Here is a 23876-nt window from a genome sequence, read left to right as displayed (position 1 = left end):
CCGTTGAGCATTGCGTGCACCGACCTCAACCCAGAGGCAAGGATCTGGCAGCAGATCATTGCCGACTATATTCTTCTGAGCATGCATGCCATGAATATCAGAGTTCGTGTGGCAGTGTTACTATGGGCTATTCTGGAGGGGAAGAGGATCTCTATTCTTCCCCTTATCAGAGATTCGATGATAAAGGTGAATCAACAGCTGAAATTCAACATTTCCTTTCCATCATTGATCACTAGATTAGCAGTGCTATCTGGTGTAAAGAGACGCCCAACAGACCGGACGTCTATCTACATCAGTAAGCAGCCATTTCTGCTATACGGAGACTATGACGAGCCGCCTCAGAAGAAAAGGAAGACCACTGAACCTCCATCAGCAGCAGTAGAGCCTTCAGCACCTCCTACAGCACTCGCACCCACACGCCGACCTCAGACACTATACGAGATGTGCCGGGAGATCCTTCAGGCCGTCCACCGATCTGAGCGCCGCAACGCTGGCCGCTTCCAGTGGATAGTGGTGAAGTTCGAAGGCAGAGACCCTGGGCCACCTCCTCCAGATACACTAGAGCCAGATGCCGAGGAGCCTGTATCTGAGGAGCTAGCAGCTGAAGTTGGCTAGGTAGCCGAGACACATGACCAGAGAGCGGCGGAGGCCACGGTTGAGGAGGTAGTTGTTCAACGAGCTGAGGAGCATAGAGCGGCGGAGCCTAGAGTCGAGGAGCAGGCAGTTGGACCTGAGCCGATAATGGAGATGGCAGTTGAGACAACTGACCAGACAGTAGAGCAGCCGAGAGCTGAGACCACCACACAGCTATCCAGCGCTATCATTGTTTACCAGCGTCATCACCACCACCTACCACCATCTACCGATGGACCTTCACATGGTTAATTTCCCCCTATTGATTCCTTTGGCACTGAGGATAGTGCATGACTTAAGTGTGGGGGAGGATCTTCTATCTTTTGGGTGTAAACATTCTCTCCTGAACACTTCTATTTAGTTATTTTGAGTTTTATTATACTTTTTGTGGATATTTATAGTATTTTGACTTCTGCACTACTGTTAGTACTTTTGGTATATATATTAGTTGCTTCTAGCTATCTTTAGTATTGCACTTTCAATTCGGTATATATACGTACATATTGCATCTTATATTGTATGGTATATAGTATAGATATGGACTGTGATTGGATGATGTGAATAGCTTATGTGTAACTTATCTTGATCCTAATTATTCATGTTACCTTTTTGCTTGTAGAAAATTAGGAAAAGAACTAGAAAATTTTGAAAAAATCTTTGCATCTGTCACATCATACATACATATAGGAAATAATTTTAGTGAAAAACAACAACAAATTCTTCAAGAATTTTGCTTCAAGGGCATTCTATTGAATTGATTGAGAAAATTATTTTCAAACTTGCTTGAATGATTCCTTTCTGGAATATAGAAGAGTAAAGAACAAATACCTGGTGAGTTTTTTAGCTTAAATGAGTGGTTACACCATTTTAACCACTAATTTTATTCATTTTGTGTTATATCTCTTCTATGATTGTAATTTTGGTTTTGCTTGATTCTTTATTTCTAATGATTGATGCTTCGAATTGCATTGAGCATAATTGAGGCCATCTTTGTTTAAAAGCTTACTTTTCCTATAAAGCTTACCCTTTGTATTTACCATTGTTAAACCCCCTTGAGCTTTATGAAACCTCATTGTTCTTGATGTTAGCACATCACAGTCATAAGTGAAAAACCATGATTTACCTTGGATTGTATCATTGATTAGCTTAGGTTGAAGAAGTGTGTTTCATTTAAGTGTGGGGGAATCTTTGGGAAACTTTGATAGTAAAAGAAAATGTTTAATTTGGGTATTCATTGAAAATTTTGGAAAATGGGAACATTCATGTATCAACTAATTATAACATATGCAATTCTAAAAAAATAAACCTCTTCATCATACAAACGAATAAAGAATTGCATATGTGAAGTTTTTATGAGAAAACCATACATGAGTGTTAGTGAAGTGTAAATGATGGAAGGTTAGGATTGCATTTTTGTGTTGACTTGGATGATAAAGGTTGATGGGGAGGCTTGAACTAATCAAGGATTGAATTGCATTAGTCCACTTGGCCATATCTATCCCACTTTTATCCTAACCCCATTACAAACATATGAAGTCCTCACGATAATTGCATTCATGCATCACTTGTTTGTTGATTGTTAGATAAAAATCAATTCTTTGAAAGCATGATTAGGAGAGACTTGAGTGATTAAACCCCTAAACACCGAGTGACTAGAGTGTGTACACACCTAGTGAGGGTTCAGTTACTCAACTCTATGTTTCCATGCCTCTTATCATGTATTCTTGTAAGTTGTTTCACTTTGATGAGTTGAATCAATTCTTTAAATTTTGGATGCATTGGATTATCTCCTTGCTCAGCCCTATTTGTCCATACTTGCTTGGGAACTTGATTGTTGTTTTCGTCGATTGCATATAGATACTATAGATAGATATATAGATATAGATAGTATATAAAATTCCTGCATGCATATAGGTAGTCGCATTTAATAAGTTGATGACCCCTTTGATCATTCTCCTTGTTAGTTTAGCTTGAGGACATGCTATTGTTTAAGTGTGGGGTAATTGATGAGTCCATATTTGACGGTATATTTTGACTCAATTTGGATGGATTCTAGCACATGAACTCACACTTAAGCACCAAAATAGCATACTTTTGTGTTTTATCCCTAATCTGATTCTAAATGTGAAAACATACATTTTAATGCTTAGATTAGTGATTTTTAATTCCACTTTTATGTCATTTGATGCCGTGATATGATTTGTGAGTGATTTCAGGCCTTAGAGGCAAGAATGGATGGCTAAAAATGGAAGAAAGCATGTACAAGGGAGAAAACATGAAGAAAACAAGGAAAAGCACACACAGCGAAGTGTGCGTGCGCACAACCCCGCGTGCGTGCACACAAGCGAGAATTTCCATGTGTGCATGTGCACAAGCACCTATGCGTACGCACGGATCAATTTTTAGCCTCATGTGCGGACGCACACATCTGTGCGTCCGCACAGGTCCCTGCACGTGATTGTATTAATGAAACACGTGCTGCATGAATTTGGAGGCCCTTGGCTCATTTTTGGAAGGCTAAAATGCTATTTTAGAGTGCTATATAAAGGGGAGATCAACACTTAACAAAGGGAGCTCACTTGGAATTAGATAAGTAGTAGTATAGGAAGCTTCCATAGGAGTAGGAGTAGTGTAGAGTAGATTGCTCTTTTAGGGTTTCATTTCCATTTCAATTGTAGCATTTTATAGCAAGCTTTGATCTTTCATTTTGCTTCCTTAATTGTAAGTACTCTCAATTTCCTTTTAATTAAAGCACTTTCTTTTCCTTGGTTCAAGTTACTTTGTTCATATTGCAATTTTGAGTTCTTGAAGTTTTTGATCGATGAGTTTTATGTTTCATGCCTCCTTTATGTTTGATTGCTTGTCTATGTTTGGTTTTGTTGATAGTTGGTTATAGTTTCCATTTTACTTTGCAATTTTCCATGCTTTACTTTTATGCACACAATGTGTTTGTGAAAATTCCAACTATGAGTTTTGAGTAGATTTTCCCACCTTGGCTTGTGGTTAGAGTTCCTAGGATACTAGAGTTATAATGTTCGACATTTAGTGGTAATCCTTGGGTAGTTAGTTGACTCTTGTTTCCATTGATGCTAGCCTTTTATCAACTAGTTTGGTAAGTTGGTTAGGACTTATGGATTAAGGTCAATTATACTTGCTTGACTTACTCCTCGATGGTTGGAGTTGACTAGGCGAGATTGACTCATTGATGAACTAATTTTCTGTCAGTAAAGAATTTTTATAAAAATATATTCGCGTTGCAAGTATAGTTTCTAAACCAATAGAGAATCCTTTCGTACAAAAATTTTGGTTGTCACAAGTAACAAAACCCAATAAAATTTATAACCAAAGTATTTAAACCTTGGGTCGTCTTCTCAAGAAATTGCAGGGAGGTATGATTTATTATTGGTTATGAAAAATTATATATTTTTGGGTTTTTGAAATAAGGAACAAGTAATTTTAAATGACAAGAAAAATAAATTAATAATTAGAAAATCTCTTGGCAAGGTATGAGAACTGGAAATCCTATCCTAGTTATCCTTATCAGGTGTGATGAGAATTGTTTATTGCTCCCACTTAGTTAACCCTTACTAAATAAAAGAAAGTCAAGTGGACCAATTAATTTGATCCTCAAGTCCTAGTCAACTCCTGTGGAAAGACTAGCTTTAGAGCGATCCAAATCAATCAGCAATTCCCAATTTTCAATCAACTGCTGAGTCTAATAACTCAAGTGTTACCAATTACTTAACCAAAACCAAAAGGAGAAAAATCTAAATTAAATTGAAAGCATCAATAACTGAATAAAACAATTATAAATCTGAAATACCTCAAATTATATTAAATAGAACATTCAAATCTTAACATAGAAAAGTTCATAAGCCAATTTAAAAAGATAAACAACAATTAAAGTAATAAAATAAATAAAAGTAGAAAATAATTAAAGGAACATTGAACCTGTGATTGAAGAGAAGTAGCCTAAACATAATAGAAATCCTAAATCCTAAATCCTAAGAGAGAGGAGACAACCTCTCTCTCTAAAAACTACATCTAAAAACCTAAAATTATGAATTATGCGTTAATTCTATGAATGAATGGATTCTCCTACTTTATAGCCTCTAGTCTGTGTTTTTAGACTTAGATCTGGGCCAAAAAGGGGTCCAGAAATCGCTGGAAGCGTTTTCTGCAATTTCTGCACGTGGCAGCTATCACGCGTGCGCGTGGGTCATGCGTTCGCGTCATTTGGAGCTTTTCCTTGTCATGCGTACGCGTCCACATCGTTTGCGTTCTGCTCAAGGCACGCATCCGCATCGTCCACGCGTGCGCGTCGCTTGCGTTTTGTGCTAGGCACGCGTCCGCGTCGTCCACGCATGCGCATCGCTTCCTTTTCTTCAAAACTCTATTTTTGTGCTTTCCTTCCATTTTTGTATATTTCCTTTCTGTCCTCTAAGCCATTCCTGTCCTATGTAGCCTGAAAATACTTAACACACAGATCACGGCATCGAATGGTAATAAAGGATAATTAAAATTAATATTTTTAAAGCGTAGGAAACATGCTTTCACATATATCATAAAATAAGGAAGGAATAGTAAAACCATGTAATTTACATGAATAAGTGGGTGAAGACTTGATAAAAACACTCAATTGAGCACAAGATGAATCATAAAATAGGAATTTATCAACCTCCCCACACTTAAACAATAGCATGTCCTCATAGAGGTGGAATCGTGGAATCTTGTGCAATGCAATCTATTCTAAATGAAAGCTACCTAAATGAATCATGCAATTCTAATTACTATCCACCTATATATATAGAGCTTACATGTGGTTAATTTGATTCATATTTTCAAGGAATCATATATGTACAATTAAGGCCAAACCATATTAAAACACATTCACAATTGAGTTGGGTTAAAATATTTCACAAACTTGCAAGACAATTAACAATTTAAACATGGATATATGTAAATGAGCTATTGAACCCTCACTGGATTTGTGTTTACTCTCTAGTCACTCAGTGTTTGGGGTTAATCACTCTATTCTTTTCTATTCATGCTTTCTAAAACTTTGTTCTTCATCTAACCAATTAACAAATATATAATGTATACATACAAACATCATGAGGTCTTTTTCAAGGTTGTAATGGGGTCAAGGTAAAGGTAAGGGTATATATATAAGGCTAAGTGAGCTAATAATTGAATCCTTAATTAGTCTAAGATCTCACCTAACATATACACACTATAAAAATTTAAAATTTCTGGCTAGCTACCCAATCTTCCCACTTTTGTTTTGCATACTCATGTACCAATTATTTTTTTATTTTATCCCATGTGTGTTGATTTTTCTTTTAACTTAATAATGGGGTAATTTTGTCCCCTTATTTACTTGCTTATTAAAACACTATATATATATATATATATATATATATATATATATATATATATATATATATATATATATATATATATATATATATATATATATATATATATCTGAAACATAAACATATATCAATGCACATGGTATTTTAGTTTAACTTGGTTTCACATGAGCATGCTCCCAAATTTCTGATTATTCTTATTAATTTAATCATTTCCTATCAACCCATGTTCCCATGTTTTCCCCATACTTAGTTGATACATAATCTCTATCTTAAGCTAACCAAGGATTCAACTTGGGATTTTTAAATTGTTTTTCTGCTTAAGGCTAGTGATATGGTTATAGAACAAAAGGGGATTAAGAGGCTCAAGAGGGCTAACAAGGGTGATGTAGGAGGTAGGCTTATTTGGGATAAGTGAGGGAAAATTCAAATGATGGCCTCAATCATATGCGGGTATGTATCTACATTCTATATTGGACATATAGATTGAAACAAAGTAAAGATTACAAGCATAGAAAAGAAGTACGAAACACACAAGAATGAAATTTATGGTTGAATGTAACCATACAATTAAGCTCAAAAACTCACGGTTTGTGTGTTCTTTTGCTCAAAAACCATATATAAGTTATGTATGTCATGCAAGCAGAAATCAAGAGTTCTCATTATTCTCAATGTGAATCTTTGAATGGCTTTTATAAAATTTTAGTGTTTTCCTTGAAAAAAAATGTTGTCAATTAACCAACATTTATTGCTATATATATATAATGTGTGGATTATTGTGATTCTGTTATACTAAAGTCTCTAGTTTACTCTTTTTATTTTTAATTAAACCAAGTTATCGTATGCTAAAAGGGTAAACTAAACTAATTAATCCATATATTCTATATCATAACTTAATAAGCTAAAAGTGCAAACTAAACTAAATATCTAAGATATATATATATATATAAACCAAAGTGCAGAATGCAGAAATAAAGTAGAAATAAATAAAATACAGCAAAAGAAAAATGTGCAATTATTGAAAGATAAATAAGATAAGATAAAATAAAAATACAGAAAATAAGCAAAATAGGATAAAGAGAGTCTGAAAGTGGTTCACCAAAAAGATTCGCCAGAGATGGCAACCTCCCCACACTTAAATAATAGCATCGTCCTCGATGCGCGATCAAGCTGGGTGTGAACAAGTGTCATCTCCGGAAGGATGTGCAGTAGGTGTCTCTGTATGAGTGTCAGAGGGTCTGTTTGCGGAAGTGGAGGCTCTGTCTGTAGAGGAATCTCTGGGTCTACGGGTTGTATATGATGGGGCCCCTCATGATGGAGCGCAGCCTACTCAGGTCCTGCCTGCTCAGCCTCTGCATGTGCCTCCTCCTCATGATCGTCCGCCTCTGCCTCAGATGGCTCAGAAGGGGTGTCAGGCTCGGAGGGGATGTCATGGTGGCCAGATCGGATAATCAACTTTAAATTCTCATAGCGTCGCTTGCTGCGACGCTCAGATCTCTCATATCGCTGCTGGTTGCGGTGCTCCATCTGGTCCAACCGGTCAAATAGGCGATGCACGAGGTGGTAGATGGGCTCTGAAGCAGGTGAGGGTGCTGTGGTGGTGGCTGGTGCAGTAGTAGATGAAGGAGTAGCGGAAGAAGTGGCTGCATCAGAGGAGGCAGTAAAAAATGGAGGTCTGTAGCCTAAAGCTTGAAACTGCCTGCTGTGAGGGATGATCTTTTTGCAGTCGGCGGCGGTTGGCTTCTCATCTGCGAGCTCCCAGGGCACCTCAGCTCGGCGGCCCAACTGAGTGATCAAATATGGGAAAGGGAGGGTGCCTCTGACATGGACTCTGGCCATGTAATACCGGATAAAGTGGAGAAGATATAAGTCATTTTCCTCTATCACACACCAGATGAGGGTAATCATAGCAGCTAGCACCTCTGTCTCATGAGTGCTCGGCATCACGTAGTTACTTAGAATCTGCTGCCAAAGTCGAGCCTCATCATTCAGGTAGATAAGCTTAATTCCCTTTGGGTTTGTTGTTGTTTCACCCATGACCCAGGGGACAGTGGGATCAATAGCTATTCTCTGCTTTATTACGTCCTAGTCAAATCTCATGAATCTCATATCCTCTTCAGTCTGCTGATAACCATCTGGTTTATCGGATTTAGGTAGGAGCTGGAGGATCTCTTCTATTGCTTCCTCAGTAACCAGTATCTGCTTGCCTCTGAGCTACACGGCATCCAGGGAAGTTTTGAAATAGTTACAGTAGAATTCTCTGACCCAGGATGAGTTTACTTCAGTCAAGTTCCTTTCCAAGAAGAACCAGCCTCTCTATTTAATTTATTCTAAAGTGTATTGGTTGAGTTCTTCTGGAATTTTGAGGGTCCTTTCCAGGTATGGGTTCCAAGAAGTGGTAAAAACTGGATACTTCAGCTCACAGTATCTGTTGGCAAACTTGACAGGGTCTGTGGCAGTCAGTAGCTGATCGGCCTTTTCCTGCGGGGTAAAATTCCTCTCCCACCAGGAATCGTCATGGAGGATATCCAAAATAGAGGTAGAAGATTCTCCTCTTTTCCTTTTGCCTGTGGTTGCCTTGCCCTTTCCTTTGCTTTTAGGGTCAGACATCCTGAAAAGTAGAAGTTCCAGGATACAGTTTAAGAATTAAGGTAGGAAAATAGGTAAGCAAATAGGATTTTATCAATATAAGCATAGAGTGGCAAAAGAGGGATAAAAGAACAATAGAAGCATGAAGTGAGTTAAATATAAGTAAATTTTGGACTGTATGCAAGTAAAAAGTCTGAGAGTAAAAATCACGATCTAAAATCTATGATATGCAGAATTCTTGTTAATCAGGAACAACAGTCGTCATGCCTTGAGATGGTTTGAAAATAGTTAGGTAAAAAGAGAAGTTAGAAAGTTAAAGCAGTTAGGAGTTAAAAAGTGAAGTTAAAGCAAGTGGCATGGGAATGTGGTTCTAGTTAACAGAAACTGCACATACTTGAATAACAAGTAACTCACATGCAAGTAAATATTGCAGATTATTGATGATTAGTCATAGAAAAGAATTGCAAAATGAAAGTGGAATCATCAATAATGTTATTTAATGAATAATGGAATCAGAAAGAATAAGAAGGCTAGCATGTGCATTCATGAATTGTTTTGGTTGAAACCAATTAGTGCAAAACTTGAAATTTCCAAAACTAATTCACGAATGAGAGTTGAGTGAAGCAATTTGCTGAAAAAATTGGGCAGCATTCCGCCTAAAAATTGAACATTCCCGGGTAATAAACAGCAGCAGAAACAGTTCATATGATAATAAGGTAATGCAGAAAAAAGTAACAAATAGTAATTCACATGAATTCAGAATAAACAGACTCAATCTGCATTAAGGAATAGTAAAGAGCAGCATATGAACAGCATTATCATCACAGCATATTCAAAATTGCGAAACAGATAAAACAAGTAACAAGAATGGCACAATTATCAGACCTAAATCCACTAACCACATCCTAGCTATCTAACCACCTAAAATCCACTACGATCATACATCTATAACTATCCTAAAGTGAATAAAATTTGAAAAAAAAATGCAACTAACTAACTTAAAGAGGAATCATTTGTTCGGCAGAACCTGGTAGGAAGAGGAACAAAAATTGGGCTCAGAGAGATGGTGGTGGTGTGGTGGTGTGGTGGTGACGCGGCGGTGGTGGGAGGCAGCACGGCGGCTGTTCGGTGGAGGCAGGGTGGCGCGGCAGTTCGGTGAAGAAAGGGGTTATCGGAGGAAAGAGAGCAAGGGGGCAAGGAGGGTGGGGTTGGGGTGTGTGGTGGCCGGCAGTTCTGGGGAGGCGGCGCGGTGGTGGTTCGATGATTGGGGTGGGGGGTAGTAGAGGGAGAAGGGTGAAAGGGGAGAAAGAGGGAAGAAGAAGAGAAAGAAGGGGGGTTCTTTGATGGCGGCGCGGTAATGGGGGCGCGGCGAGGTGGGTTGGGGTGGTGGTGGCTAGTCGGTGGTGGCAGAGGGGAAGAGGGAGAGTGCAGAGGGGAAGGAGGGGTTTTGGGATGCGAAAGGGGTAGGGTTCCACGTCGAAGGGAGTAAGTGTAGTTAAATCCACGCGGACGCGTGGGTCACGCGAACACATGGTTAGGGCGGGAAGGCAATGACGCAGACGCGTCATTGAAGAATAATGAAAGTGACGCGTACTGGTGCGCGAAATTGTGATCCCACACTTTTCACACAACTCCGTGCAGCAAGTGCACTGGGTCGTCCAAGTAATACCTTACGTGAGTAAGGGTCGATCCCACAGCGATTGTCAGTTTGAAGCAAGCTATGGTCATCCTTGTAAATCTCAGTCAGGCGGATTCAAATGTTCATGAGTTTGTTGCTTCTAATAAGCGTATGAAGATGCTTGTTGCTTCTGAACCTCTGCTTTCTTATTGCCTTCACCCAATCATGCATACTCCATTCCATGGCAAGCTGTATGTTGGGGGATCACCGTTGTCAATGGCTACCGTCCGTCCTCTCAGTGGAAATGGTCCGGCTACAGGTTATGTAGGGCTAATCATCTGTCGGTTCTCACTCATTTTGGAATAGGATCCATTGATCCTTTTGCGTCTGTCACTACGCCCAGCACTCACGAGTTTGAAGCTCGTCACAGTCATCCCATCCCAGATCCTACTCGTAATACCACAGACAAGGTTTAGACTTTTCGGATCTCAAGAATGCTGCCAATTGATTCTAGCTTATACCATGAAGACTCTGATCTCACAGAATGGAGGGCTCTGTTGTCAGGAGAGGCAACCATGCATCGTGAACCAGGAGGCTAAGAGATACACACTCAAGCTATTGCAGATAGAATGGAAGTGGTTGTCAGGCACGTGTTCATAGGTGAGAATGGTGATGAGTGTCACGGATCATCACATTCATCAGGTTGAAGTGCGAGTGAATATCTTAGAATAAGAATAAGCTTGAATTGAATAGAAAAATAATAGTACTTTGCATTAATTCATGAGGAACAGCAGAGCTCCACACCTTAATCTATGGGGTGTAGAAACTCCACCGTTGAAAATACAAAAGTCATGAAGGTCCAGGCATGGCCGAATGGCCAACCCCCTAAACGTAATCAAGAGATCAAAAGTGATACAAAGATAGTCTCAAAAATGTTCTAAAGATGAAAATACAATAGTGAAAGGTCATATTTATAATGAACTAGTAGACTAGGGTTTACAGAAATAAGTAAATGATGCAGAAATCCACTTCCGGACCCACTTGGTGTGTGCTTGGGCTGAGCTTTGAAGCTTTCACATGTAGAGACTTTTCTTGGAGTTAAACGCCAGCTCTGGTGCCAGTTTGGGTGTTTAACTCCAGCTTTTATGCCAGTTCTGGCGTTTAACACCAGAATAGGGTAGAAAGTTAGCATTTAAACGCCAGTTTGCGTTATCAATACTCAGGAAAAGTATGGACTATTATATATTGCTGGAAATCCCAGGATGTCTACTTTCCAACGCAATTGAGAGTGCTCCAATTGGGCTTCTGTAGCTCCAGAAAATCCACTTTGAGTGTAGGGAGGTCAGAATCCAACAGCATATGCAGTTCTTTTTCAGCCTCTGAATCAGATTTTTGCTCAGGTTCCTCAATTTCAATTTCAGCCAGAAAGTACCTAAAATCACAGAAAAATACACAAACTCATAGTAAAGTCCAAAAATGTGATTTTTATTAAAAAACTAATAAAAATATAATAAAAAATAACTAAAACATACTAAAAACTACCTAAAAACAATGCCAAAAAGCGTATAAATTATCCGTTCATCATAACACCAAACTTAAACTGTTGCTTGTCCTCAAGCAACTAAAAACAAAGCAGGATAAAAAGAAGAGAATATGCAATAAATTCTGAAAACATCTGTGAAGATCAGTCTTAATTAGATGAGCGGGGCTATTAGCTTTTTGCTTCTGAACAGTTTTGGCATCTCACTTTATCCTTTGAAGTTTAGAATGATTGGCATCTATAGGAACTCAGAATTCAGATAGTGTTATTGATTCTCCTAGTTCAGTATGTTGATTCTTGAACACAGTTACTTTATGAGTCTTGGCTGTGGCCCTAAGCATTTTGTTTTCCAGTATTACCACCGGATACATAAATGCCACAGACACATAACTGGGTGAACCTTTTCAGATTGTGACTCAGCTTTGCTAAAGTCCCCAATTAGAGGTGTCCAGGGTTCTTAAGCACACTCTTTTTGCTTTGGACCACCACTTTAACCGCTCAGTCTCAAGTTTTTACTTGACACCTTCACGCCACAAGCACATGGTTAGGGACAGCTTGGTTTAGCCGCTTAGGCCAGGATTTTATTCCTTTGGGCCCTCCTATCCATTAATGCTCAAAGGGTTACTGGCTTTTTCTGCTTACTTTTTTCTTTTTCTTTCTTTTTTTCTTTTATTTTTTGCCACTTTCTTCTCTCTTTTTTTTTGCAAGCTTTTTCTATTCACTGCTTTTTCTTGCTTCAAGAATCAATTTTATGATTTTTCAGATTATCAATAACATTTTTCCTTTTTCTTTATTCTTTCAAGAGCCAATAATTTTAACATTCATAAACAACAATATCAAAAATATGCACTGTTCAAGCATTCATTCAGAAAAAGAAAAAGTATTGCCACCACATCAAAATAATTAAACTATTTTAAAATTCAAAATTCATGAACTTCTTTTTCTTTTGCAATTAAGATATTTTTCATTTAAGAAAGGTAAAGGATTCATAGGACATTCATAGCTTTAAGGCATAGACACTTAGATACTAGTGATCATGTAATAAGACACACATAAATAAAACATAAAGCATAATTTTTGAAAAACAAAAAATAAGAACAAGAAAATTAAAGAACGGGTCCACCTTAGTGATGGCGGCTTGTTCTTCCACTTAAAGATCTTATGGAGTGCTTGAGCTCCTCAATGTATTCTTCCTTGCCTTTGTTGCTCCTCCCTCATGACTCTTTGGTCTTCTCTAATTTCATGGAGGAGGATGGAATGCTCTTGGTGCTCCACCCTTAGTTGTCCCATATTGGAACTTAATTCTCCTAGGGAGGTGTTAATTTGCTCCCAATAGTTTTGTGGAGGAAAGTGCATCCCTTAAGGCATCTCAGGGATTTCATGATGAGGAATTTTCTCATGCTCTTGTTGAGGTCCATGAGTGGGCTCTCTTGTTTGCTCCATCCTTTTCTTAGTGATGGGCTTGTGAGATGAATCTCTCCATCTCCCATGACTTAGAGGTGGAAGCAATTGCCTTCCCTTTCCTCTTTCTAGAGGTTTCTCCGGCCTTAGGTGCCATTAGTGGTTATGGAAAAATAAAAAGCAACGCTTTTACCACATCAAACTTAGAAGGTTTGCTCATCCTTGAGCAAAAAAAGAAAGAAGGGAGTAGAAGAAGAAGAAAATAGAGGAGATGGAGAGGTGTGAATGGTTCGGCCAAGGGGGGAAAGAAGTGTTTATGATGTATGAAAATGAAAGAGGGATGAGGGGTTTATATAGGAGTGGAGAGAGGGTAGGGTTCGTGTATTAGGGGTTGGGTTTGGGAGGGAAAGGATTTGAATTTGAAATGTGAGGTGGGTGGGGTTTTTGGGAAAGAGAAATGGAGGTGATTGGTGAGGGTTATTTGGAAAAGGGTGTTATGGAAAGGTGTGAAGGAGAGAGAGAGAGAGAGAAAGTTGAGGTAGGTGGGGATCCTGTGAGGTCCACGGATCCTGAGGTTTCAAGGATTTCTCATCCCTGCACCATGTTGGCGTGTAAACGCCCCTTGGAGTGCCAATCCTGGCGTTAAACACCAGGTTGCTGTCCATTTCTGGCATTTAACGCCAGCTTTTCTTCCTTTTCTGGCGTTAAGCGCCAGCTTTGTACCCCTTTCTGGCGTTAAACGCCAGTCTGGTGCCCTTTTCTAGCGTTAAACGCCAGCTTGTTGCCCTTTTTTGGCGTTAAACGCCAGTCTGGTGCCCTTTTCTGGCGTTAAACGCCCAGAATAGTGCCAGACTGGGCGTTTAATGCCCATTCTACTAACGCCAGCTTGTTGCCCTTTTCTGGCGTTAAACGCCCAGAATGGTGCCAGACTGGGCGTTTAATGCCAATTCTGCTACCCTTACTGGCATTTAAACACCAGTAAGATCATCCTCCAAGGTGTGCTGCTTTTAATGTTGTTTTTCCATTCTGTTTTTGCTTTTTCAGTTATTTTTGTGACTTCACATGATCATCAACCTAAGAAAAAAATAAAATAACAATGGAAAATAAATAGATATAATTAAATAAAATTGGGTTGCCTCCCAACAAGCGCTTCTTTAATGTCAATAGCTTGACAGTGAGCTCTCATGGAGCCTCACAGATACTCAGAGCATGATGATGGCCTCCCAACTCCAAACTTAGAGTTTGAAAGTGGGGGCTCTGTTTGACTCTGCATTGAGAGAAGCTTGTCATGCTTCTTCTCCATGTGTGCAGAAGGAGATCCTTGAGCCTTAAACACAAGGCAGTCCTCATTCACTTGAATGACCAACTCTCCTCTGTCAACATCACTCACAGCTTTTGCTGTGGCTAGGAAGGGTCTGCCAAGGATGATGGATTCATCTTTACTCTTCCCAGTGTCCAGGATTATGAAGTTAGCAGGGATGTAAAGGCCTTCAACCTTTACCAGGACATCCTCTACAAGTCCATAAGCCTGTTTTCTTGAATTGTCTGCCATCTCTAGTGAGAATCTTGCAACTTACACCTCAAGGATCCCTAATTTCTCTATTACAGAGAGGGGCATGAGGTTTATACTTGACCCTAGGTCACACAGAGCCTTCTCAAAGGTCATGGTGCCTATGGTACAAGGTATTGAGAACTTTCCAGGATCCTGTCTCTTCTGAGGTAATTTCAGTTGAACCGGATCATTCAGTTCATTGATGAGCAATGGAGGTTCATCCTCCCAAGTCTCATTACCAAATAACTTGGCATTTAACTTCATGATTGCTCCAAGGTATTTAGCAACTTACTCTTCAGAAATATCTTTATCCTCTTCAGAGGAAGAATACTCATCAGAGCTCATGAATGGAAGAAGTAGGTTCAATGGAATCTCTATGGTCTCTGTATGAGCCTCAGATTCCTTTGGTTCCTCAAAGAGGAACTCCCTTTTGTCCAGAGGACGTCCCATGAGGTTTTTCTCACTGGGACTCACGTCCTCCTTACTCTCTCCAGGTTCGGCCATGTTGGTCATGGTTATGGCCTAGCACTCTCTCTTGGGATTTTCTTCTGTATTACTTGGGAGAGTGCTAGGAGGAGTCTCGGTAATTCTCTTACTCAGCTGACCCACTTGTGCCTCCAGATTTCTAATGGAGGATCTTGTTTCATTCATGAAACTTAGTATGGTCTTAGATAGATCAGAGACTATGGTTGCTAAGCCAAAACGACTTTGCTCAGAGTTCTCTGTCTATTTCTGAGAAGATGATGGAAAAGGCTTGCTATTGCTAAACCTATTTCTTTCACCATTATTGTTGTTGAAGCCTTGTTGAGGCTTCTGTTGTTCCTTCCATGAGAGATTTGGATGATTTCTCCATGAAGGATTATAGGTGTTTCCATAGGGTTCTCCCATGTAATTCACCTCTTCCATTGTAGGGTTCTCGGGATCATAAGCTTCTTCTTCAGAAGATGATTCTTTATTACTGCTGGATGCAACTTGTATTCCAGTCAGACTCTAAGAAATCATATTGACTTGCTGAGTCAATATTTTATTCTGAGCCAATATGGCATTCAGAGTATCAATCTCAAGAACTCCTTTCTTCTGAGTTGTCCCATTATTCACAGGATTCCTTTCAGAAGTGTACATGAATTGGTTAGTTGCAACCATTTCAATGAGTTCCTGGACTTCTTCAGGCATCTTTTTCAGATGAAGAGATCCACCAGTAGAGTTGTCCAATGACATCTTGGACAGTTCAGACAGACCATCATAAAATATGCATATGATGCTCCATTCTGAAAGCATGCCAGAAGGACACCTTCTGATCAATTGCTTGTATCTTTCCCAAGCTTCATAGAGGGATTCGCCTTCCTTCTGTCTGAAGGTTTAGACTTCCACTCTAAGCTTACTCAATTTTTGAGGTGGAAAGAACTTTTCCAAGAAGGCATTGAATAGTTTTTTTCAAGAGTTCAGGCTTTCTTTAGGTTGTAAGTCCAACCATGTCCTAGCTCTGTCTCTTACAGCAAAAGGGAAGAGCATAAGTCTGTAGACTTCAGGGTCAACCTCATGGGTCTTAACAGTGTCACAGATTTGCAAGAATTCAACTAGAAACTGATGAGGATCTTCCAATAGAAGTCCATGATACTTGCAATTCTGCTGCATTAGAGAAACTAATTGAGGCTTAAACTCAAAGTTGTTTGCTCCAATTGCAGGAACTGAGATGCTCCTTCCACAGAAGTCAGAAGAGGGTGCAATGAAGTCACTGATAAATCACTATTTTATGATTTATATTGTGTTTAATTGTGTGGTTTTATCATGATCCTTACCCACTTATTCATTAAATTAGCATGCATTTAGATCTCCTTCCTGAATTTATTACATGTTTGAAAACTGCTTCCTAGAGACTTTAATTATTTATTTTTAATTCTCCTTTATTCTATTCAATACCGTGATCTGTGTGTTGAGTGTTTCAGACTTTACAAGGCATAAATGAGTTGGAGATTGGAAAGAAAGCTAGCAAAAATGGAAGGAACACAAGAGTTTGAGGAGATAACCAGCGAGAAGTGACGCAGTCGCATGGCTCACGCGACCGCGCGAACGAGAGCAAAACGCAATGACGCGGTCGCATGGCTCACGCGGCCGCGCGGATAGGGAAGCCCAAGCGACGCGGTAGCGTGGACGACGCGAATGCGTGGAGAGGAAAAACGCGAATGACGCGTCCGCATGGATGACGCGATCGCGTGACATGTGCGATCTGCATAACCTGCAGAATTCGTTGGGGCGATTTTGGACCCTATTTCGGCCCAGTTTTCGGCCCGGAACAGAAGACTAGAGTCAGAGAACATGCAGAAACAAATAACACATTCATTCAGAGACAGTGAGAGAGCTAGTTTTACTCTCTTAGGTTTTTCTCTCTAGGTTTTTAGAATTTTAATTTTCAATTGGTCTTAGCATTGGAACATTGAGAAGAGTTATTCCCTCATCAAGACTTCGTCATTCTAGTTCGTTTTCTCAACTTGGTTTTATTCTTCCATGTTCCTTGTTTTGTTCAATTTTGTTATTTGAATACTTTTATGATTAATTAATGCAAGGATTATTTCTTTTTAATTCAATTTCAATTCCAATAATCATGTCTTCTTTTAATTCCCTTTCATATGCTATGAATTTATTATTTACAATGTGTGAGTAGTTTCCTTACTTGATGGGGAGTTGATTAAAAAGGAACTCTTGAGTTGGAAGGATTGAAAGAAAATTTGTAATTGGGTTAATTGTTGGATTGTTATCCTATCACCAACGCCAATCCCTTTGAACTAAGTGGGTTACAACTTGTGAATAGATCTAGCATCCCAACTTGTTTGACTTTCCCTTACGTAGTAAAGGATAACCAAACAGAGCAACCATTAATTATAAATCAATCTTAAAATCATTCCATCCATAATAGAGATTTCAACTAATCAACTCCCAGTCAAGGCTTTTATTCATATCATTTAAATTCCCTCAATTTACGTCCCAATTTACTTAGCTCAACTTCTTGGAACATCTGATTAATAAGATAGCACACTTTTCTGCAACTCGTTGGGAGACGACCTGGGACTTAAAACTCCCAGTAATTTTTAATTAAAATTCTCTGTGACATACTTTTAAATTGATAGGCAGATTTTCGGTGAGTTAAGAACTATACTTGCAACGCGACCATTTTAACAATTTTTAATTCACCAGCTTCTGCGTCTCATCAATTTTTGGCGCCGTTGCCGGGGAGTTGCAATAGTGGAGCGTCCAACTTACAGACGTTAAAGCAAAGTGCTTGGTGGGAGACAACCCACCGTGGTATGATCGTTCTTTTCTTTGTTTTTCCTATTCAATAACTCTTCTCTTTATTAGTACTTTCGTGCATTTGCATTTCATGTCTTCATATTTCTTTTTAATTAAAAAAAAAATTTTGCCACGCGACACGATCGCATCAGCGACGCGTCCGCGTCGCGGAGGGGGTGGAGAAAAAAATAAATGAACAGAGAGTCCGGCTGGAGCGTGGCTGGAGGCGTGCCAATGGCACAAATCGACCCACGCGACCGTGTCCCTGACGCATTCGTGTCGCATGGGAATCATGGCCTCCCACGCGACCGCGTGCCTCACGTGGCCACGTGCCCTGAGTTTTCGACGTAAAAGGGTGCACAGTAACATTCTGTGCGAGAGTGATGTTGGATTGGTGCTGGAAGCACAAATCCTTGTCACGCGATCGCGTCACCCAATTTTGGTAATTAAAATAAATCGAACAGAGAGTTGTGCTGGAGCGAGGCTGCACTCGCGCCAGCAGCGTAACACGGGTCACGCAACTGCGTGACCGACGCGATCGCGTCCCCTTACCTGACGTGCACCCACGCGAACGCGTGCCCCACGCGGCCGCGTCGCATGCGCCACACAGCTCAACCTAAATTGCCAAATTATCTTATCTTTCTCTCCCCCAAATCCTAATTTTTCTTTCCCCTCCTTATTTCTTCCTTTCCCCTTCCCCCTTCTATCTCACCTTTCACTCTCTATCTCTCTCACCACCATTAACAAGGTTTTACCTTCTTTTTCCTTCTTTTCTTTTCCATCATTCTTATTATTTTATATACATTTTTATTTTCTTTTTCTTTTCTTTTTCTTTTCAATTTTTTTTTATTTTTCATCTTCTTCTTTCCCTTTTTACATGGTGCTAGAAATTTTTTGAGTCATCATCCCTCATTATATGCTTGTGACTTGTTACAATTTATTTGACAATTATTATTATTTTTAAGGGATTGCTTGCATGTTCAATTTCATACTTTTTATATCTTACTTACCATGCATGCCATGTGTTTGTGAAAAAGCCTATATAGCCCTATGCACTTTCTACATTACTTTACTCTACTATTCAATGCTTGCTTTTCACAAATTTCCCTTATTATTTCATTAATTGAATTCAATTGTCAATACAAACATGATGGTTTGTTACGAAGTAATGCTTGGTCTATGCTACTCATGCCCTTTGCCAGCATGCCAATAAACACCTTGCATTCACTTGTTTTTATCTGCACTAGCTATTCTCCATTGATGGCTTTTCATATGTACTCGAGAGCATGTGTTAATGTCATCTACATTTTACTGTGCATCATTCACCCTCTTTTCTGTTTCCTTCCTTGCTGTATATCTCTTTAAATTTAATTTTCTTTCTCTTCCCTTCTTTCAGGATGGCCACCAAGAAAGGAAAGGAGAAAGAAACTTCCAAACCACCAGCAAGAAGAGGAACTAAAAGAGCATTAGTGGCAGATCCTTCTTCAACTGCCGTCAAGCCCTCAACAAAAAGAGTTAAGAGGATAATAAAGGTTGACGAAAAGGAGAAAGCCTTTCCAGCAAAGGACGCTGCGCAATTTTCCAATCGCTACTATGAGCAAATGTTCCCTATCCTGGCAGAAAGGAACTATAACAATGAATACCTTCTTATCCTCCCATCCAATATTGCCACCTTTGTTGAGCCGCAAATTGAGCGAACACAATGGGGTTTTCTACGGAGACAGCCAAGGCAGGCCAATCTTTCTTGGGTAGTTGAGTTCTACTCCAACTTCTACATACCGACCCTGCAGTCTGTTTATGTCCGGCAGAAGCAAGTCCCCATCACAGAAGAGGCCATTCAGCAAGCTCTGAGTCTTCCCCCTATTCCAGCAGGAATGGACACTTTTCAAGTAGCCACCCTTCAGCACTAGAGATACCAATTCAACTGGGACTCTGTTCTCGGAGTCATCGCTTTACCTGGCAGCCGTTGGATCTACGGATACCACCGTACCTGCCCTAAGGGAATCTTGGCTTCAGCACTTACCTTGGAGGCTCGCGTATGGGCGCAGATCATGTCCCATTACGTCTTTCCGAGCACTCATGAGTCCTCCTTCACTGCGGACATGGCTGTTCTACTATGGTGCATCCTTTCAGACCAACCTCTGAATCTCGCAAGACATATCCGGAATGCTATGGAACACGTACAAATTGCGGGCAACTTACCTTTCCCCGCCTTGGTTTCAGATCTTGTCTCAGCAGCCGGAGTCTTCTACAGAGCTGGGGACACCAAAGTCATGCTTCCACGGGATGATCAGTATGTCCCTAATGGGAAATACCTCAGACTCTCAGCAACCACTACAAACTTTCCTACTGCTCCAGTTGAAGATAATCCTTCTTCAACACCACAAGCATCTACAACTGAGAAATTGCTCCAGCAGATAATCGAACGGTTGGATCGGCAAGAACAGAAAGCAAAGATGAGAGAGCGCCGTAACGAGCGCCGATTCAAACACCTCAAGTAGCTACTCAAGGGACACTTCAGAGACTCAGACACCCCGGAATCCACTTTCTTTACCAGCACAGGGAGCCATGACGGCCCCGACTGTGGAGATACTGCTACCAGCCCACCCCTGTTCCTGACAGATGGCACCGAGGACGGTGCAAAGCCTTAAGTGTGGGGAGGTCGGTCAGTACCTGACTTCCGGAGGTAATTTCTCTTCTCTATCACCAATAATTAGGATATTTTAGTTAGATTTTCTTTCCTTTATAGAATAGAATAAATTGCATAGGTTAGGATAGTTGCATGCATGTTCTACTTGATTGAAAAGACAATAAGTTTCTTTTAAAAATCTATCTTTGGAACAAAATTTCACTAATTTTTCAAATATTCTTATGATAAATTTGCTTGAGTTGTATTTAGAACATGATATTTGAGTTAAAGAACACACAACCTGTGAAAGATTTGAGCCTTTATGAATGGTTACATTATTTAACCATAATTATTTCATTCTTGTGTGTTTACTTCTCTATGATTGTAATCTATATTTTGTTTTATCTTATATGTCCAATAGTTATTATATTTGCATGCTTGCACATGATTGAGGCCATTATTTGTTTAAACTCACTCATCCAAATTAAGCCTACCCTTTTCAATTACCTTTGTTAACCACTTTGAGCCTTTAATTCCCATTTGTTCGATATTTTACCACATTACTAACCTTAAGCCGAAAAACAATTGTATATCCCAAATTGAATCTTTGGTTAGCTTAAGATAGAATTGTGTGTGCTAGTTAAGTATGGGAAATTGTGGGAACAAAAGTTGTTAAGGGAATGTGTCATAAAAATTTAAGGGGAATTTGGATACCTACTCATGTGAAACTACAAGGATTAAAAATCTATGTGCATTGACAAGCTTTATTTAAAAAAAAATTCAAAATCAATAAATAAGGGGACAAAATTACCCCAATGTTGAATTCAGAATTCGAAGATCAATGCACATATGATAGAACCAAAAATATAAGTTGATACAAGAGTATGGATTGAAAAAGGGAATTCTGGGTAGCTAGGTATGAACTTTAAATATGACATCACGTGTGTACAAGTTATGTTAGAGCTTGGGTTAATTAAAAATTCAATTTATTAGCTCACTTGACCAAATATACACCCCTACCTATACCTTAGCCCCATTACAACCTTGGAAAGACCTCATGATGTTTGTATTGGTGTATTAACTATTGTTGATTGGTTAGGAGAAGAACAAAAGTTAGAAAGCATGATTAGAGAAGGATAGAGTGATCACCCTATACACTAGAGATCAGAGTGCACATACATTATCAGTGAGGGTTCAATGCTTGAATTTTCATATTCCCTCCTTTCACGAGTTATCTTCTTGCACTTTTATCTGTTTTATTGTGTAATGATAAAATTAGTGGAATTTGATTTGTAATTGTTTTGAAGAGCCTATTTACTTTTGATCAAGTGGACAAGAACCATATAGTTGCATTTAATTATATATATATATATATATATATATATATATATATATATATATATATATATATATATATATATATATATATATATATATATATATATATATATATATATAGGTTTGCATTGCATTTCATGAGTTTCTACATGTTCATACTTATTTCCTTATCTCCTTCAATTAAGCATGAGGACATGCTAATGTTTAAGTGTGGGGAGGTTGATAAACCACTATTTTATGATTTATATTGTGTTTAATTGTGTGGTTTTATCATGATCCTTACCCACTTATTCATTAAATTAGCATGTATTTAGATCTCCTTCCTGAATTTATTACATGTTTGAAAACTGCTTCCTAGAGACTTTAATTATTTATTTTTAATTCTCCTTTATTCCATTCGATACCGTGATCTGTGTGTTGAGTGTTTCAGACTTTACAGGGCATAAATGAGTTGGAGATTGGAAAGGAAGCTAGCAAAAATGGAAGGAACACAAGAGTTTGAGGAGATAACCAGTGAGAAGTGACGCGGTCGCATAGCTCACGCGGCCACGCGGATTGGAAAGCCCAAGCGACGCGGTAGCGTGGACGACGCGAACGCGTGCAGAGGAAAAACGTGAATGACGCGTCCGCATGGATGACGCGATCGCGTGACATGTGCGATCTGCATAACCTGCAGAATTCGTTGGGGACGATTTTGGACCCTATTTTGGCCCAGTTTTCGGCCCGGAACAGAAGACTAGAGTCAGAGAACATGCAGAAACAAATAACACATTCATTCAGAGACAGTGAGAGAGCTAGTTTTACTCTCTTAGGTTTTTCTCTCTAGGTTTTTAGAATTTTAATTTTCAATTGGTCTTAGCATTGGAACATTGAGAAGAGTTATTCCCTCATCAAGACTTCGTCATTCTAGTTCATTTTCTCAACTTGGTTTTATTCTTCCATGTTCCTTGTTTTGTTCAATTTTGTTATTTGAATACTTTTATGATTAATTAATGCAAGGATTATTTCTTTTTAATTCAATTTCAATTCCAATAATCATGTCTTCTTTTAATTCCCTTTCATATGCTATGAATTTATTATTTACAATGTGTGAGTAGTTTCCTTACTTGATGGGGAGTTGATTAAAAAGGAACTCTTGAGTTGGAAGGATTGAAAGAAAATTTGTAATTGGGTTAATTGTTGGATTGTTATACTGTCACCAACGCCAATCCCTTTGAACTAAGTGGGTTGCAACTTGTGAACAGATCTAGCATCCCAACTTGTTTGACTTTCCCTTACATAGTAAAGGATAACCAAACAGAGCAACCATTAATTATAAATCAATCTTAAAATCATTCCATCCATAATAGAGATTCCAACTAATCAACTCCCAGTCAAGGCTTTTATTCATATCATTTAAATTCCCTCAATTTACTTTCCAATTTACTTAGCTCAACTTCTTGGAACATCTGATTAATAAGATAGCACACTTTTCTGCAACTCGTTGGGAGACGACCTGGGACTTAAAACTCCCAGTAATTTTTAATTGAAATTCTCTGTGACATACTTTTAAATTGATAGGCAGATTTTTGGTGAGTTAAGAACTATACTTGCAACGCGACCATTTTAACAATTTTTAATTCACCAGCTTCTGCGTCTCATCAGTCACCAAGCATCTTCCTTGCATTGTTGGCATTCTTGTTATTTTCGGCTGCCATGTCTTCTTCTTTTTCGAAAATTTCTGTTAGGTCTTCTCTAGAGAGTTGTGCTTTAGCTTCTCTTAGCTTCCTCTTCAAGGTCCTTTCAGGTTCGGGATCAGCTTCAACAAGAATGCCTTTGTTCTTTTTCCTGCTCATATGAAAGAGAAGAGAACAAGAAAGTATGGAATCCTCTATGTCACAGTATAGAGATTCCTTGAGGTGTCAGAGGAAAACAGG

At 39.1% G+C, this 23876-nt stretch overlaps 1 non-coding gene across 1 annotated transcript; it reads left to right on the top strand.

Annotated features, from left to right (window-relative positions):
• The first annotated feature begins 15984 nt into the window (after positions 1–15984).
• On the top strand, positions 15985–16088 carry LOC148574429 (small nucleolar RNA R71). Its single transcript, XR_015906849.1, has one exon. It is a non-coding gene; the product is annotated as a small nucleolar RNA R71 (small nucleolar RNA).
• The last annotated feature ends 7788 nt before the right edge of the window (positions 16089–23876 follow it).

The sequence above is a fragment of the Arachis ipaensis genome, chromosome B2 (genome assembly GCF_059453495.1).
Source record: "Arachis ipaensis isolate K30076 ecotype BB chromosome B2, ASM5945349v1, whole genome shotgun sequence".
NCBI lineage: Eukaryota > Viridiplantae > Streptophyta > Magnoliopsida > Fabales > Fabaceae > Arachis > Arachis ipaensis.
Note: the sequence above shows the minus strand (reverse complement) of the source record. Positions and strands in the feature narration are given on the sequence as shown.